The sequence below is a fragment of the Oryx dammah genome, unplaced genomic scaffold (genome assembly GCF_014754425.2).
Source record: "Oryx dammah isolate SB20612 unplaced genomic scaffold, SCBI_Odam_1.1 HiC_scaffold_3, whole genome shotgun sequence".
Lineage (NCBI taxonomy): Eukaryota > Metazoa > Chordata > Mammalia > Artiodactyla > Bovidae > Oryx > Oryx dammah.
Window position 1 is genome coordinate 59,002,133 of NW_024070187.1, and position 13,290 is coordinate 59,015,422.

Sequence of the window (13,290 nt, forward strand, 5' to 3'; positions counted from 1 at the left end):
CAGGATCAAACCTGTCCCCCTGCTGCAGTGGGAGCACAGTCTTAACCACTGGATCACCTGGGAAGTCCTCCATCTTTTTTTTTTCCCTTAAATCTGGCTTTTGGATGGAGGAATTATATATCCCATTACCAGAAATCACCCCTCCCTGATGCCATTAAATAAACAGAGAAAAAGAAAAGTGGACACATTTGTTTATGAAAACAATCCCTCACTAGAAGCTGATCACCTTCTGTGAGGGGTAAATGAGGGAAATTAAGAACACAGATTTGAGAACTCAAAAGATTGGTAGGAAAATAGACTCTGGAATCCAGCTCTAGGAAATGATGCTAATAGGAAAGGAAGAATATATATTGAACCACAAAACCAAAAAAGTCTCTTTAAAGGTCTTTTAAAGACATTCTTACAGACATTTGACTAAGTCAAAAGATTCTTCCAGAATTTGACATCTGTTCATCTGAAGCCACTTTCTTTTACCTCTTTCCCCATTACGTTCATGCTTATTCCTTGAACCTGATGCTCAGTGGCCCATTTTGAAACCCTCCAGATCTCTTCATTTGACAAGTCGCTACTGACTGCCCCCAGTCTCCCATGCCTAGTAAACCATTCCTTCTTTGGGTCTCAGTTAAAACAGCACTGAAATTCCAAGAAACCTTTCCTGATGGTCACTCCTTTCACTAACGTTCAAAGTAGGTCCTTTCTTAATTCCTTATAATTCTTCTTCGGCCCACTCACAACTCTTTCATTATTTAATGTCTGGTTTGACTACCCCTGGTGGCTCAGACGGTAAAGAATCTGCCTGTAATGTGGGAGACCTGGGTTCAATCCCTAGGTTGGAAAGATCCCATGGAGAAGGGAATGGCTACCCACTCCAGTATTCTGGCCTGGAGAATCAGATGCGACTTTCACTTTCACTTTCTTTTTGACTACTAGACCAGGTTCCTGGGGGCAGAAAACCGATCTTTTCTCTTATTTACCCGGCATCTAGCACAGAGCCTGGCACTGTGCTAGGGAAAAACTTTGTTAACTGATTCACCTACTGACTTTAGGGTTAACGTACTATCACATGTGGTTCCCTATAATATAGAGGTTCTGAAGATATTAAAGCCTATATAAATCAGATCCATGTGATTTGGAGAATCCAGTCCATACTGTGGCATTATACTCTACAAAGATGCTATTTACCCGTGCATTTAACATGAATGTGAATTTGGACTCATTCACACATAAATCTGGAGAAGGAAATGGCAACCCACTCCAGTATCCTTGCCTGGAGAATCCCTATGGGCAGAGGAGCCTGGCGGGCTACAGTCCACAGGGTTGCAAAGAGTCGGACACAACTGAAGTGACTTAGCACAAGCACTCATGCATACATAAATCATCCTGACAAATCATTCTGGGGTGAAATATTCTAAAATAGAGCATCTTACTTGTAAACACCACGATGCCAACCACTGGAGAGGAAGCAGGTGTTGGATAAGACAGTATCTGGTTTTAGGATCTGCTATCTAATTGACTGCTCCATGAGGTCACATGGGCTGTTCTGAATGCCAGCACCACTGCTAAGGAGGTCCACGGGCTTCCTGTCTCATCATATGGAGTAACAAAGATACTAGTTTCTACAGGCATTTGTACTTTGTGAAAAATAGGACACAGAGAACACTTAATGCTAGTCATTTGAGGGTTGTTAAAAGAATGCTGTATTTCACCAAATCAGAATCTCCGTAACATGCATCCCCACTTTAGACATGTTAAATTATGAGGGGAAATGTATTTTTAGAGTTATGAAATGCAGTGAACTACAAGAAAAACTCAGTATTAAAAGACTTCAAGCAAAGTCATTCACATATAGCCTCGGTCATTTTTTTTTACTGTGGGAGTCCTCTGGGGCCAACGATACTTATAAACATATAGGACACTCTGGCCTAGTAAATTAAGGAAATATCCAGAAGCAAAAACAATACGCGTTGGTTATAAAATGAGAGAGAAGGGCTTCCCTGGTGGCTCAGTGGTAAAGAATCCGCCTGTCAATGCGGGAGATGTGGGTTCAATCCCTGATCCAGAGAGATCCCACATGCCACAGGGCAACTAAGCCCGTGCACCACAACTCCTGAGCCTGTGCTCTAGAGCCCAGGTGCCGCAACTCCTGAGCCCGCTCACCCTAGAGCTCACGATCCGCAACAAGAGAAGCGACTGCAATGAGAAACTCACACACCCCAACTAAAGAGCAGCCCTGGCTCACGACATAGAGAAAACCCACACAGCAATGAAGACCCAGTGTAGCCGAAAATGAATTAAATAAATTTTAAAACAAATAAATAATGATAGAGAGAGAGGATTAACATTTGGTGTCACTATGTAATATTCACCTACTTTTCTCCAACCCTCAATGATGTTTGTTTGAAGGGAAGACAGAGTCGGATCACTTACCAAACCTCCTCAGTGAGCCCAGGAGTGGCTGCTCACTGCTAGGGTGCCTGACACAAGGTGTCCTGATGCCTCTGTTACCCGAACTCTGAAATGGAAAAGATAACACTATTAACCCAGAGATGGCTAACGAGGAGTGTGTGGTTAACAACAGCTAAGTGGACGGAGGGGAGGTGGGAAAAAGAAGAAATACGGTGCTTTGATTACGGCACACCTTTGTGTGTGCACTGATTACAGGGAAAGCTACATAACCAGTCAGTACAAGAGTTCTGCACTGGCTCACATACATGGAGAAAATAGGTCATGTCCTTTTGCCAATTCTACAAGGCTATTCAGGTTGATATTAACTAAGGTATATTCAAGGCTTCCCAGGTGCCGCAGTGGTAAGGAACCTGCCTGCCAGTACAGGAGATGCAAGAGATATAGGTTCGATCCCTGGGTTGGGAAGATCCCCTGGAGGGAGGGCAAGGTAACCCACTCCAGTATTCTTGCCTAGAGAATCCCATGGACAGAGGAGCCTGGCAGGTTACTGTCCATGGGGTTGCAAAGAGGTGGACATGACTGAAGGGATACACTTGCCTGCACAAAGGATATTCAAGTGAAAAAAATCTCAGTTCTGACAAGGAGAGAAGAGGAAAACACACAAAGAGGTGGTGTAACTGGGAGCGGGAGCTCATGGGTTTCCCTAGATGTTCAAACTCTGCTCTACTGCTTGCTAGCTCAGTGACTTTGGACATTTTACTCAACCTCTCTGATCCTTCTTTTTCTCATCCAATATGAGCCTGCTATCCACCTGTTGACACTGTGACAACAAACAAGACAACAGGGCTATGAAGGGCCATGAAGCCCTTAGGGCCCCGTGAGAGAGATCACGCAATGGAGGGCAGCTATGATTACTATATTCCTTTAAATTTCTTTCTGCAGGGGCACATTAAGTTGTGGTCTTTTAGGGTAAATCACCAAACACTCAAAATGGTTTGAAGTCTGTGAGCTGTTAGAGTTTTAAAATATTTCTTTACCTTTGGAAGCCCTTTGCAGCTGGCTTTTCTGCCCATATATGAACAATATTCCTTAAGTAGTCAGCTTCATCTTTACGTAAACACATTTGATTAACTAGGCTCTGTACAGCAGACTTCATCATGCTACTAGTCCACCAAGAATTAATAAAACCGCACAGGACTCTCACTCCCTCCCTTTCCAAGAAAGACCGTTAAGTCTGCAACCTACCTCTGGGAAACAAAATACTGAGTTCTGTTAACTCCTCTAGTTGAAATAGGTAATCATTTGTTCCAAAGTTCTTCCCAACTCAATGGCCTCATTAACCAAGGTTGAGCTTTTGATTAACATACAGGGCTTGAAGGAACTTTGACCCAGAAAGCTGGCATCTGACTCGCTTCTGAGCCCAACTTGTGTCACGAGTGCAGGTTTCAAGGGTAATAAAGGACCTGGGTGTTTGCTTACAGCAAACGGAGGTGGTGCCATGTCATTACAGAGCTTTTCCCAACTGTCCACCCAACCCTTGGCAAAGACAGTTTGCAGCTTGCACGTCGGCTTTTGGAGTGAACAGAATGAAAAGGTGTGTATTACCAAACTGAAAAGCACCTAAGTTCTACCTGGCACATTACCTAAATGTCAGTTGTTTAAGAAACATGAATATGATCCCCAGATGACAGTGATCAGAGCAGAGATTAGGTGTTAGGGCAGGTGCATGCTCTGTCTCCAGATTCCGCCTCAGTGAGCAAACTGCTCTCTCTGAAGGCTCCGGACTTCTACAACAGTCTTCAGCCACAAAGCAGAGACCACAGCACCTGAACATGTGTCCTTCCCAAATTCATATGTTGAAGTGCTGACATCATCCCTGCCTCAGCACCTCAGAATGTGACAGTAGTATTTGCAGATGCCTTTTGAGAAGGTAATTAAGGTTAAAAGAGGTCACATGGGTGGGCCCTAAAGTTGCTCAATGGCTCGGCGGCTAAAGAATCTGCCATCAGTGCAAGAGACAAAGGAGATGTGGGTTTGATCCCTGAGTCAGGAAGATACCCTGGAGTAGGAAGTGGCAACCCACTCCAGTATTCTTGCCTGAAAAACCCCATGGACAGAGGAGCCCAGCAGGCTACAGTTTATGCTGTCGCAAAGAGCAGGCTGAGCCCTGCTATAGTATTATAGTTATAGTATAGTGCCTAGAATCATTCTTAGCTTCTCTTTAGGGCTTCTGAGGTGGTGCTAGTGGTAAAGAACCTGCATGCCAATGCAGGAGACACAAGAGACATAGGGTTTGATCCCTGGGTCGGAAAGACCCCCTAGAGGAGGGCATGGCAACCAACTCCAGTATGTTTGCCTGGAGAATCCCATGGACAGAGGAGCCCGGTGGGCTACAGTCCATGGGGTCACACAGAGTCAGACACGACTAAGCCACTAACACACACACAACCCAGTATGACTGGTGTCCTTCCAAGAGATTAGGACACATTCACATTCAGACCAAGGGAAGACCATGTGAGCACACAATGAGAAGGTGGTCATCTGCAAGCCAAGGACACAAGCCTCAACAGAAACCAAACCTGCCAACTTGATCCTGGACTTCCAGCTTCCAGAACTGTGAGAAAATAAATTCTTCTCCTTTAAGCCCAGTCTATGGTATTTTTTTATTGTAGTCCTAGTGATCTAAACCACTACCCACCTCTCTGTACCCCCAACTATATGTCCCAGGACCAGGCAGATAACAAATGAGGAAGTTGAACAAGAGCAAAATAACAGGAGAGGTGTCAAATTTTAAAACTTTAAAAAATACTAGGTGGCCACACAGAATATGTCCACAGATTGATTATGTTACGGGCCTTTCAGTGGCAACCCCTGGATTACATCATGCAATCAGATACTTAAAAGCACCCACTATTCATCTTGCAACAAATATTAATTGAACACCTACTACAGAATAGATCTTATACTAGACACTAGGCATATCAGTGGTAACTAATATAAGGTGTCTTCTTTGTCTGCATGGTATGTGGTGGTCTGGGATAGGGAGCCCAGGTACTGAGCTAGGCAAGAAATGCCAAGTTGACAAGACAAAGTTGCTGCCTTCCAGGGCGCTGCAGATTAACAAACCACAGACACGGAACAAGACAGTCATGAAATAATGGGACACTGGCTGCACGACACAAGGGGCAATGGAAAATGAAAAGATGACTGCCAAAAGATGACCGCCAACGTCTGTCAAAGTTGACCCGGGAAGACATGAGCCAAGTTCTGGAGGATGAATAACAGTCTGCTTGTCAGACAGGCTGTCTGACAAAGCAAAATGGCTGTCTGAGGAGGCCTTACAAATAGCTGTGAAAAGAAGAGAAGCTAAAGGCAAAGGAGAAAAGAAGAGTTCCAAAGAATAGCAAGGAGAGATAAGAAAACCTACCTCAGTGATCAGTGCAAAGAAATAGAGTAAAAGTATAGAATGAAAAAGACTAGAGATCTCTTCAAGAAAATGAGAGATACCAAGGGAATATTTCATGCAAAGATGGACTCAATAAAGGACAGAAATGGTATGGACCTAATGGAAGCAGAAGATCTTAAGAAGAGGTGGCAAGAATACACAGAAGAACTACACAAAAAAGATCTTCACAACCCAGATAATCACGATGCTGTGATCACGCATCTAGAGCCAGACACCCTGGAATGTGAAGTCAAGTGGGCATTAGGAAGCATTACTACGAACAAAGCTAGTGGAGGTGATGGAATTCCAGTTGAGTTATCTCAAACCCTAAAAGATGATGCTGTGAAAGTGCTACACTCAATATGCCAGCAAATTTCGAAAACTCAGCAGTGGCCACAGGACTGGACAAAGTCAGTTTTCATTCCAATCCCAAAGAAAGGCAATGCCAAAGAATGCTCAAACTACCACACAATTGCACTCATCTCACATGCTAGTAAAATAATGCTCAAAATTCTCCAAGCTAGGCTTCAATAGTTCATGAACCATGAATTTCCAGATGTTCAAGTTGGATTTAGAAAAGGCAGAGGAACCAGAGATCAAATTGCCAACATCTGCTGGATCATGGAAAAAGCAAGAGAGTTCCAGAAAAACATCCATTTCTGCTTTATTGACAATGCCAATGCCTCTGACTGTGTGGATCACAATAAACTGTGGAAAATTCTAAAAGAGATGGGAATACCAGACCACCTGACCTGCCTCTTGAGAAATCTGTATGCAGGTCAGGAAGCAACAGTTAGAACTGGACATGGAACAACAGACTGGTTCCAAATAGGAAAATGAGTACGTCAAGGCTGTATATTGTCACCCTGATTATTTAACTTATATGCAGAGTACATCATGAGAAACGCTGGGCTGGATGAAGCACAAGCTGGAATCAAGATTGCCGGGAGAAATATCAATAACCTCAGATATGCAGATGACACCATCCTTATGGCAGAAAGTGAAGAAGAACCAAAGAGCCTCTTGATGAAAGTGAAAGAGGAGAGTGAAAAAGTTGGCTTAAAGGTCAACATTCAGAAAACTAAGATCACGGCATCTGGTCCCATCACTTCATGGCAAATAGATGGAGAAACAGTGAAAAGAGTGGCTGACTTTATTTTCTTGGGCTCCAAAATCATTGCAGATGGTGATTGCAGCCATGAAATTAAAATACACTTACTCCTTGGAAGGAAAGTTATGACCAACCTGGACAGGATATTAAAAAGCAGAGACATTATTTTGCCAACAAAGGTCCGTCTAGTCAGTTCAGTTCAATCACTCAGTTGTGTCCAACTCTTCCCGACCCCAGTGACCATAGCATGCCAGGCCTCCCTGTCCGTCACCAACTCCCAGAGTCTACTCAGACTCATGTCCATTGAATCTGTGATGCCATCCAACCATCTCATCCTCTGTCGTCCCCTTCTCCTCCCGCCTTCAATGTTTCCCAGCATCAGAGTCTTTTCAAATGAGTCAGCTCTTCGCATCAGGTGGCCAAAGTATTGGAGTTTCAGCTTCAACAACAGTCCTTCCAGTGAACACTCAGGACTGATCTCCTTTAGGATGGACTAGTTGGATCTCCTTGCAAGGGACTCTCAAGAGTCTTCTCCAACACCACAGTTCAAAAGCATCAATTCTTCAGTGCTCACCTTTCTTTATAGTCCAACTCTCACATCCATACATGATTGCTGGAAAAACCATAGCCTTGATGAGACAGACCTTTGTTGGCAAAATAATGTGTCTGCTTTTTAATATGCTGTCTAGGTTGGTCATAACTTTCCTTCCAAGGAGTAAGCGTCTTTTAATTTTATGGCTGCAATCACCATCTACAGTGATTTTGGAGCCCCCCAAAATAAAGTCTGACATTGTTTCAACTGTTTCCCCATCTATCTGCCATGAAGTGATGGGACCAGATGCTATGATCTTAGTTTTCTGAATGGTGAGCTTTAAACCAACTTTTTCACTCTCCTCTCACTTTCATCAAGAGGCTCTTTGGTCTTCTTCACTTTCTGCCACAAGGGTGGTGTCATCTGCATATCTGAGGTTATTGATATTTCTCCCAGCAATCTTGATTCCAGCTTGTGCTTCATCCAGCCCAGCGTTTCTCATGATGTACTCTGCATATAAGTTAAATAAGCAGGGTGACAATATACAGCCTTGACGTACTCCTTTTCCCATTTGGAACCAATCTGTTGTTCCATGTCCAGTTCTAACTGTTGCTTCCTGGCCTGCATACAGATTTCTGAAGAGGCAAGTCACGTGGTCTGGTATTCCCATCTCTTTTAGAATTTTTCACAGGCTATGGTTTTTCCAGTAGTCATGGATAGACTATGGAGAGTTGGACTATAAAGAAAGCTGAGCACCAAAGATTTGATGCTTTTGAAATGTGGTGTTGGAGAAGACTCTTGAGAGTCTCTTGGACTGCAAGGAGATCCAACCAGTCCACATTGTAAAGGAATCAGTCCCGAATATTCATTGGAAGGACTGAGCAACTGAACTGAACTGATGTTGAAGCTGAAACTCCAATACTTTGGCAACCTGATGCGAAGAACTGACTCAATGGAAAAGACCCTGATGCTGGGAAAGATTGAAGGTGGGAGGAGAAGGGGACGACAGAGGATGAGATGGTTGGATGGCATCACCGACTCAATGGACATGAGTCTGAGTAAACTCTGGGAGCTGGTGATGGACAGGGAGGCCTGGCATGCTGCAGTTTATGGGGTCGTAAAGAGTCGGACACGACTAAGTGACTGAACTGAACTGAACTGTCAGACAGGATGGCAGGTGAAGAGCTCACATTTTCCAGACAGAAGGAATAGTCAGCTCCTGTGTGCGGGACATGAGAAAGCACAGGCTCTTTGGAGATTGAAGACTAGCTGGACTGAGGGTGGGCAGTGGAGGAAGCAGCAGGATTCACGGCTGAACAAGGCGAGGAGCTCACATTTTACTGCACGGTGAATCACTGGAGAACTTTAATCAGGAAGGTGGCATGAGCAGGACTGCTTGCTGGAAAGATCACCCTGACCACAATGCAGGGGACTAAAGGCAGGGTGACCCAAAAGGAGAAGATGAAGGCAGGAACCAGGGAAACAGACATACGGAATCTGGGCGGTCAAGGTCAGGGATGCGGAACTGAAACTGTCATGGTGTTCATCCATGGCCACAGGTGACACTGTCCAAGAACATTACGTGCACCAAGAGAAGCACTAATTTTTTAAGGGTACTACTTTGATAGATGAGCACACACATTTCCTAGGAAGCTTTTAATTTCATTTATCTTACATTTCACACCAAGAAACTAACTTACTCCTTTTTATCTGTCAAGGTCACATGTGACTGTACCTCAGTGTCCTCATCTAAATATGGATAATAATGGTACTTCCTTCAGATTCCTTGAGCTCATTAATATAAGTAAGTAAAGTGCCAGAAACGCATTATTATTAAATCAACTATTATGAGAGCAGAAATAAACTTTAAAGGACAAATGGATAATTATTGACTGTGCAGTTAAGGATAATCCTCCCACTAAGTGAATATGAGGCAGACTAAAACCACCCCTACAACCACAAAAAGTAAAAACTTATGTAATTGCTTTGAAAAGGAGCTGCCTCCAATTTCCTTAATCTCTCCAGAGCTCTCACACAGCCTTTCAGAAAGGACCCTGAAGTGCACGATCATTAACTTCAATTTATAAAATGCTTTGTCTCAGGTATAAATATATATACACATGATTGGAGAAGGCAATGGCGCCCCACTCCAGTCCTCTTGCCTGGAAAATCCCATGGACGGGGGAGCCTGGTGGGCTGCAGTCCATGGGGTCACACAGAGTCAGACACGACTGAGCGACTTCACTTTCACTTTTCACTTTCATGCAGTGGCGAAGGAAATGGCGACCCACTCCAGTGTTCTTGCCTGGAGAATCCCCGGGACCGGGGAGCCTGGTGGGCTGCTGTCTATGGGGTCACACAGAGTCGGACACAACTGAAGTGACTTAGCAGCAGCATATATACATGATTAATGAAAAAAAAAAAAAAGATTAATGATCCAAGGGGATGTGGGACCTGCAAAGGGAGACCCACTGCAAAGAAGCACTAGAGAACTTTCTAGAGAGATGAAAGTTCCTATATCTTGATTGGGGCAGTGGTTCCACACCTGCATGCATTCCACACGGCACTAAAACCTGTGTGAATGTTATTATATGCAAATTATAGTTCAATAAAGACTGCATAAGCGTAAGAGCGCTGGAAGATCGGGGAACTGGGGACTCAAGGGGAAATGGATACTCATATTTCAAAGAAAAGGGAAAATAGATATCAATGAAAGAACTTGCCTTAAAACATTTAATTTCAAAAAACACTGTCTCTTAGAATGGATGAAGCTGGCTAAGAATGTAAAAACTATTCAAGAAACATTCTGAGAAATTCAGCACTTTATCCTCTGTCTAAAGAACAGAACTTTTTACCCCTAGATTCACTGGACAAGCTGCCCTCTTGTGGCTCTGATAAATATTTCCCAAGCACAAAAGTGGGCAGTTAACTAAGTTATTCGGGTAGCAAGCCCAGCCTGTCTGTAAATAAATACTCCTCAATGACTGGGAGTGGTATGCTGGCTGCTTGCATACAAGAGTTACACAGGCCATCCTGGGCTTGTGTCACAGCTGACTTTTAAATAACTAAGAAAATAGGGTTGCCACAAAATACACATTTTTGAGGCTAACAAATTCAAGAGACATTGTAACTGAATTTAAATTTCATTTTTGTAATACAACTATCAGCATATCAGAAGCAAACATCTGTCTCAAGGTGACTGCAAAAAAAACAGAACTGAAAGTTTCATTTCCACCATCTGTGAATACTTTTCAATATTCCCAAGATAATGTTTGCACGAAGAAAGAAAATAACAACAAGCCAGCAAATACCACCCAAACACTGGTCTTTATTAACACTGGTGTGCATCCCAGGTGACACCCGATAAAGAACCTGCCTGCCAATGCAAGAGACATAAGAGACGCTGGTACGACCCCTGGGTTGGTAAGATTCCCCTCAGGGAGGGCATGGCAACCCACTCCAATATTCTTGCCTGGAGAATCCCAGGACAGAGGAGCTGGGCGGGCTAGTCGATAGGGTCACAAAGAGTTGGACGAGACTGAAGCAACTTAGCAGGCAGGCAGGCAGGGAATCTAAGTATCTTATGAAATATTAAATGTTTGTTTAAAAAAATAAGGAAGAGAGGGAGGAGCAAGTAGCATCGTTTTTCAAAAGTTACACTGAAAAAAGAAAAGATGGCATAAGCATTAACTCAAAAGATAATATTTTCTCTTTAGAAAGCAACACATCTTAATACAAGACCTTTTGTCAAAGAAATACATAAAGAAAAGACAAAGATGTAGATGGAAATAGATGCTGTATTTCAACTGTTGAGATGTTAAAAATGCACCTAGTCCAGATCCAGTAATATCAGGCTGGACTAAGTTAACCTACACCAGGGTTACAGTCACTCCTGAAGAATGACTGCTAAATCCATATTCTAGTACAGCAAGCTTTCTTGAGCCTTCTTGACTCTCTACTTCCTTCCCGGCCTCTCTACCACTTCCTCACTCCAATGTGCTAGCTTTCTCAGTTCCCTGCCTCAGACCCCACCTGGAATTTCCTTTCCCAGCCTTCCTTGTCTGGCTCTCCCCGCAGCTGGACTCACCTCCTCCAAGCAGTCTTCCCAGATCACTCTGTGAAGATAGCCCTCCAATCACCAGCCTTGTACTCTCTCTCTTCTTTCCAAGATACAGGAATTTCCATCTCTCTAGGAAGTTCTTTACTTTATTTTTCTTTGATGCACTTTTTATTATCTGGAATTACATTGTGTATTCATTTTTATCACTTTTTGTTATCTCTCTGCCTCAATGAAATGTGAGCTCCCTGAGAGAAGGGGCTTTCTCTCCTGAAACAGAGCCTGACACTTGTCAGTCCGAGATAATAAACCCTAATGTGCTGTTTCAACACTCTATCACCAACAAGTTCTTCCTCAGACCTATCTCAAGTCTCTCTTATTGCAACAAAAGCAAATATTCTGGACTACCCTGGTGGTCCAGTGGTTAAGACTACACTCCCACTGCATGGACCCAGGGTCTGATCCCTGGTCAGGGAACTAGATCCCACTTGCTGCAAGGAAATATCCCATATGCCACACAACAAAGATCGAAGACCCCGAGCGCTGCAACTAAGAAAGTCAAATAAATAAATGCACTACATATATATATTTAAAAGCCCCTACTATCCTTTATTTGAATCCTAGAGTGATGGACAGGGGTTGACCAGCAAGCTGTTAAATAATTCTTTAGGACTACAGACTTTTGAAGGTGAAATGGAGCCTTTAGTTACAACTGACTCCAGTTTTGAAGATAAGGACACAGGCTCAGAGAGGTTGACTGGTTTCTCTAGGCTCACACAGAAACAGTGAATATCAGCAAACACCACATCACGTCAAGGGCGCAGAGTGCTCACCTTATTCATTCCTATAGTCCCAACAGCCAACACGATGCCTGCCAAGAAATGTGCCCAAGGAACAAGTGTCCCCACTTCTACTCTTAAGTGCTCATTCAACTGAACTGACTTCCTTCCTCTCATCACTGTCCCACTGATAACTTCCTATCTGAGAACCGTTTCCAGTCACCTGTGTCATCATTTCCTGTCCTCTGTATATATGTATGACAACATACCAGACACCACAATTGTCTATCTGGGGGGCTGATCTAACAGAATAAAAACTGTCTAGCATGGGAAATACCTAGGAAAAGTGGAATAGGCAAAGAGGAAAAAAAAAAAGGAGGTCCGTGGGCAGGGGGGGATCAAAAGGCTAGCGGTGTCTCCAACCATGGGCGCTGTGGCAGTAATGCAAGGCAGGAGCCCTGTATGATCCATATTTGTTTTCTTTAGCTCCTAGCTGTGTGCCTGGCCCATAATCAAAACCTATTTGTTGCGAGGAAGAAGACAAGGAAGTAACACTGCAGATTCCGCTTACTCTCACTCTGTGTATGTGGGCGCTCAGTCATGTCTGACTCTTTGTGACCCCCTGGACTCCAGCCCACCAGGCTCTTCTGTCCACGGGGATTCTCCAGGCGAGAACACTGGAGTGGATTGTCTGTCCTCCTCCAGGGGATCTTCCAGATCCAGAGATCGAACCCGTTGTCTCTCACGCCTCCTGCACTGGCAGGAGGATTCTTTACCATTAGCGCCATCCGGGAAGACGGTACACAAGGCTTTTGGCAATCAAAATTTCACCTCCCTGAAGGCATCCACAAGAGCTTCGGGGAACCATTGAGACAGATCTGCTAGGAATCTGGAATGATCTTTTCCACATTCGTTTGCAAAATTACTCTATCAAGCTGGGTAGGAGAGCTGTCAGTGGGG

At 43.9% G+C, this 13,290-nt stretch overlaps 1 protein-coding gene across 5 annotated transcripts in view; it reads right to left on the bottom strand.

Moving 5' to 3' along the window:
- The window catches only part of RBM47 (RNA binding motif protein 47), a 172,089-nt gene that overhangs the window by 98,737 nt on the left and 60,062 nt on the right, over positions 1–13,290 (bottom strand). For 4 of the 5 annotated variants that reach the window (XM_040238056.1, XM_040238059.1, XM_040238062.1 and 1 more), the window contains one exon: positions 2,428–2,512. The gene's annotated coding sequence lies outside the window, so the exon portion shown is untranslated. Of the gene's footprint in view, positions 1–2,427; positions 2,513–12,384; positions 12,868–13,290 lie in introns of those variants that run through there. The other variant, XM_040238060.1, reaches the window with a different exon arrangement.